The 5,810-nt window shown below is 39.9% G+C and overlaps 1 long non-coding RNA gene across 1 annotated transcript; it reads left to right on the plus strand.

The window, feature by feature from the left end:
• The first annotated feature begins 1,931 nt into the window (after positions 1–1,931).
• Positions 1,932–5,810, plus strand: LOC144589271 (uncharacterized). Its single transcript, XR_013545309.1, has 2 exons — positions 1,932–2,009; positions 3,562–5,810. It is a non-coding gene; the product is annotated as an uncharacterized LOC144589271 (long non-coding RNA).

Here is a 5,810-nt window from a genome sequence, read left to right on the forward strand (position 1 = left end):
GCCAAAATGATGAGTGCTTCCGTTTATCCCATAGTAAGGGAAATGTTTCTGATGTGATGCACGCCAAGAATTGCATGTCTAGGCACTCTTTCAAAACTTTGAGCTAACATGACATTCCTGACTTGTTTATAGTTGCTTGTTTGTTTCACCCTAATGAAAGACCTCTGGCAGAGATTAGATGTTTATTGTCAATGGTGTGCTGGATTCTTTGAACCTAATATAATCAAGCTGAAGTTCATAAGGTTCTCTTTTTTAAAAAATGCAGATATGTATTTATTCTTCAGTCTTTGTCCATGGAGATTCAACACATGAATGAAGCAGGGGACATATCTGTTTAGTTTCCCCATTAACTCAATGGAGACTTAATGCTATTGCCACAAATGTGTGTCTTTTCTGTTATTAGGCTTATATTCTGAAATGAGAACAATGTTTTGCTGCAGTGATTGACACTTTCATGTTATGAATTCCCTTGCCAGCAAAGTATATTCATGTGCTGTGAGAAAAGGAGCAAAGCAAGCATCCTTAAACAGTTTCTGAAAACCTAAATTAAAGTTGAGTGGGTTTCTTTTACATAACTGGGAAATGACATCAGCTATTATCAGTGGGGTATATAATACTGAAGTACCAGAACCACTAATTTTTGGCCATCCTTCCACATATAACAAGCAGAACGAAGAATATTCAACAAAAAGGGTGAAGCAGATACAATGCAATTCTAATTTACAGAACATTGTGCACGTATGTATGTATGTATGTATGTATGTATGTATGTATGTATGTATGTATGTATGTATGTATGTATGTATGTATGTATGTATGTATGTATGTATGTATGTATGTATGTATGTATGTATGTATGTATGTATGTATGTGGTGGGACGTGGTGGCGCTGTGGGTTAAACTGCAGAAGCCTCTGTGCTGTAAGGTCTGTAGATCTTCAGCTGTAAGATCGAATCCACGTGACGGAGTGAGTGCCTGTCGCTTGTCCGAGCTCCCGCCAACCTAGCGGCTCGAAAGCATGCAAATGCGAGTAGATATATAGGGACCACTTTAGTGGGAAGGTAACAGTGTTCCGTGTCTAAGTCACACTGGCCATGTGACCACGGAAGATTGTCTTCAGACAAAAACGCTGGCTCTATGGCTTGGAAACGGGGATGAGCACCGCCCCCTAGAGTCGGACACGACTGGACAAAAATTGCTTTTCTTCCACTACAAAACTCAAGACCATCTGCCATTCAGATACTGGTGAGACTCAACCCTATTTAGCTTCAGCAAGTTTGCAGCAGTGCCTTCTGACCACAGTATAAGGATATGTGCAGCAGGAGAACATTGTAGCCATGGAATGACCATAATCCATGCTTTATATGTAGAAGGTGGAAAAAGTCTTCTCTGTATTCCTTGAGAGCAGTTGCCAGTTAGTGTATTGTAGACAAGACTGAGCTAAACAGACTACTGTACAGACTTTGTTTAAGCTTCAGAACACAGAGAAGGAGCCAACCATGTTGTTTCCTTCCACATTGATACTGCAGCCTCCAGGAGCTGAAGAAATGCTAACATAGGAAGGAGCCAGATTTCCTGCCTGAGCTGGTGGGTCTTCTCGATATTGTAAGGTTAATATGAAAGAATAAGCACTGCATGCATCTTTTCTCATAACAATTATTTAGTCTTCAAAGAGTCAGAGTTTACAAAAGTTGTTTGTTTGGACTAAAATACCCAGAATCCCCCCAACCAGAATATGCCATTGACCTATCCCTCCCAGAACTCAATAGTCAGCATGGCGCAGTGACCATCTTACCTGGGGGATTCCGGGATTTGTATTCCAAAAAAGCAACATTTCTGACTTCTGGGAAGGGTTCCTTAATAATATAAGAAATTTATGAGGATATTAATAATAACATGCTACTCTGATTTTTGTGGCACAATTCTTTGTGAACAGAAAGAAAGGAAGGGGGAGAGGAAGACACATTTGACTGAGGAGCAAGAGAAGAGGACATGGAGTCAAATGACCTGTAAGCAACATGGACTGAAACGTCATTTGCTGTTAACTAGAATGTACATTCCCTGCCTTATAGAAGCAGTTCTCAATGGGTGTTGAGGAAGCAATGGGAGCTGAAGATCATGTGGCAGTGGGGCATGGGAGTTTTACAGAGGAGCACATTTTAGCCTGGACAAATAGAGATAAAGTTGTCTAGTTCAGGGCGGATGTTGTTTGTTCATTTGGCCCACGCTTCCCCTAAGCTTGTGCCCTCCAGATGTGCCCAACATTTTTTTAGAGTGCCAGGTTGTGGGAAACAGAGTTTGTGTCACCCTGTTCCCAGCCAAATAGAAATGTGTGTAGTTTCAACACAAGGATATGCAGGAGGATATACAGTATGCATAATGTCCTTTGGCTTCCTTGTTTGAAGAGCCGAGGTTTTATATATAAAAAACACACACCTCGGCTCTTCTATACATATTTGGTGATCTATAAAGGTATTTCCTATTCCTGCATTAGATTGTGGGAAGTTTCTCTAGCCCAATTATATGTATTCTGGATGACAACAGCTCTCCAGAGACCAAGATAGAAGTCTTCTATCACCTACAAATAGGTGCCTGAGATTCTACCAGAGGAAAAACTCTGCAAAGCATATACACCCACATAGATATCCCATAGCTAGCAACATTTGTATAAAATTTCTTGGGAACTGTGGAGAAGGAGACTAGATATTTATGGCTAATTAAACAGGTATGAGCAGATCTGTTAAATATGGCATTTTCTCTTAAGATTTCATAAGAAGCATGCCTGTTCACAGGAGCCAATACAAATATTATTCAATGGAGGTGGATAATATTCATGCTTGGAGTCATGATGGATTGCCCAAGTTATTCTGTCTAATCACCTGGCTGCTCTTTGGCAGCATTGTTATTTTCTGTTTTCCATGCATTCCATCTTTCCAGATGCTGCTTTTCTACAGTTGTCAAATAATTCAGCCACCCTGCCTTGTGGGTTTTATTTAGCATCCAAGGTGCCCAATTTACCAGCTAAGCTTTGCTGAGGACTGCTACTTCTTGTCTGGTTAGGAACGAAAATACCAATCTCCATCCCAAGATTTTTAGCTAGTATTTTATATGGTTCTGATATGTATGTTTACACTCTTTCCTTTCATTTGAATGCATTATCTGGCACTGAAATTAGTTAAATTGTCATTGTTGTTGTTATTGCCATGCATTTGGGGGGGGGGGACACAAAATTACAAGACTTGTGTTATAATGGGGAGCCTACTGTTTAAAGCAGTGGTCCCCAGCCTTGGGCCTCCAGACGTCCTTGGACTTCAACTCCCAGAAATCCTGGCCAGCAGAGGTGGCAATGAAGGCTTCTGGGAGTTATAGTCCAAGAACACCTGGAGGCCCAAGGTTGGGGACCACTGGTGTAAAGGACTGCTGAAGTTCAAGAAATTGATTTATATTTAGTTATCTAGAAAAAGCTGTGACATCTGTTACTGAAAATTTGAAGTTAACCTTGGATGCCTTTCCCCAAACTCTCAGAAATTCAAATATTTTTGTATGTTGTTGTTGTTGCAGCTATCTATTCAACGAGAAAGCAGGGAAGACATTAGGTAGCACATGACAAGACACAGTATAAAAGGTAAGATACTGATCTAAAATAGATTGTGAAAGCCTCCTAAACTGATAACTTTTGTGCCTTCCCAGCACCATGGTGCTGAATAAGAATCTTCATTTGCATTAGGACCCCCATATCTGTGAAGGATTGGTTTCATAATCTACTGTGGATGCCTGAACACTCCCTATATAAAACATGCAAAAGGATGGGGGAAAGGCCCACAAGGCCCTTGTATATTGTATATAGGGCTGCAACAAACTCTGGATAAGTGAAACTGTAGATACTGATCCCATGGATATGGGGTCCTACTATACATTGTATTTTAATTGGTTTGGAACTGGTTTAATACTTAAGTTTTTTTCCCTTAGTTGTTCTCTTAAGTGAGTTGTAGAATATGTTCTGATTTCATGATAATGTCAAGTATTGACTGAGACTTACCAGAAGAGCTGAGGCTGTATTAGAGTTTTGGTCAAATTTGCACATCAGTAGCAGACTCCTACAGGGGATGTGATGGCGCATGTGGGTTAAACCGCAGAAGTCTCTGTGCTGCAGGGTCAGAAGACCAGCAGTTATAAGAGCGAATCCACACAATGGAGTGAGTGCCCGTCGCTTGTCCCAGCTCCTGCCAACCTAGCAGTTCAAAAGCATGTCAACATGCAAGTAGATAAATAGGGACCACCTCGGTGGGAAGATAACGATATTCTGTGTCTAGTCACGCTGGCCACATGACCACGGAAACTGTCTACGGACAAACACTGGCTCCATGGCTTGGAGACTGGGATGAGCACTGCCCCCTAGAGTCGGTCAAGGGGACCCTTGATCTTACTAGCAGACTCCTACAGTGATGTTACTGTTTTTCCTCTTTCTTATAATTTTTACCCAAATGCTTTCAGCCAGCTTCCATGCTCTGCATTTTCTTACAGGTGCTCAGTGATTTAGGAATTTGGTTGCAGAGCCAGCGGTTGAGAGTTCAGTTCTCCACTGTACCTTCTTGACAGGGGCTGGACTCAGTGATCCATTGGTTTCCTTCCAGCTCTGCAGTTCTCAGATTCTAAGGTTCTCCCTTTATTAGAGTGGAAAGATCAATACCACTGATGTACAAATTTCTCTTGGAGAGATATAGTCGTATACTGATGACCGCTTGCAGAATTTGTGAGGTTCCTCCATGGCAAACACATTGTCTGACTTCATGCAACATGATAACAATTCCATCTGTGGTGGTTGTTTTGTGACAGCTCATGAAGTATAATTGCATTTTAATGCACTTTGATTGCACTGTTTTTGTATTTTATTATTTTCTTTTTGGTTTGGTCAAATTGGTACTTTCATTATGCTGTTGTGGTTTTGTTTGTTTGTTTGTTTGTTTGTTTGTTTGTTTTTTGGTAAATTGCCCAGAGTGGCTCTTGGCCAGATGGGTAGTATAAAAATAAAATGAAATAGAATAAAATAAAATAAAACAAACAAACAAATAAATAAATTTAAGAGAGTTGTTGATAGTGAAGCCACCAAGTAAGAAGCAAACATTCTACCAAATAGCTGCAAAGGCTAAATATTTAGTAGGATGCTAATATTAAGGCCACCTATACAGAGTTGTGATTATCACATGTTTTATGACTAACTGTAGAAGAGCTTCTTCTATGTAGATAAGTGACCATAACACAGAATTTAACTATCTATTTGTTTTTTCTGATCTACTGTACAGTATCTTACATTCTCCACAAACTCATCACTTAATATTTTGAAATGTGGAAAGAATGTTTTATTATTCTACCTTATCTAGAATGCAACAGGCATCATAATGTGAATAGACTGTGTGCATTTAATTAGCTAGAATTGTAGTTTTATATAAAAAGGGGGCATCTTCCAGTAAACTTGCTAAAGAAAGAAACTTTTTCAATACTGTTTGAGATAAGGAGCTGGTATTCCAGCAACGGCTTGTTATCAGAAAAAGTGAGAATGATTTATGCATATGTATGATTGAATAAATAAATAAGGAAACATAGAATTGCAAAACAATGCTATGTTGGGTGTATTTTTCTCCTTCTCTAACAGCACAATCTACTGGGAAACAAAGTAAATTGGTGAGATTTCTCCCCAGGAAATATCTGGAATTGCTGCCTTCATCTGCAACCCTCTCCACAGTTCCCTTTAAGTCAGCCCCATCTAAAATACTGTACTGTACTGGCATTTGTGGAAAAGGGGCACATGT

This window comes from Pogona vitticeps, chromosome 4 (genome assembly GCF_051106095.1).
Source record: "Pogona vitticeps strain Pit_001003342236 chromosome 4, PviZW2.1, whole genome shotgun sequence".
NCBI classification, from domain to species: domain Eukaryota; kingdom Metazoa; phylum Chordata; class Lepidosauria; order Squamata; family Agamidae; genus Pogona; species Pogona vitticeps.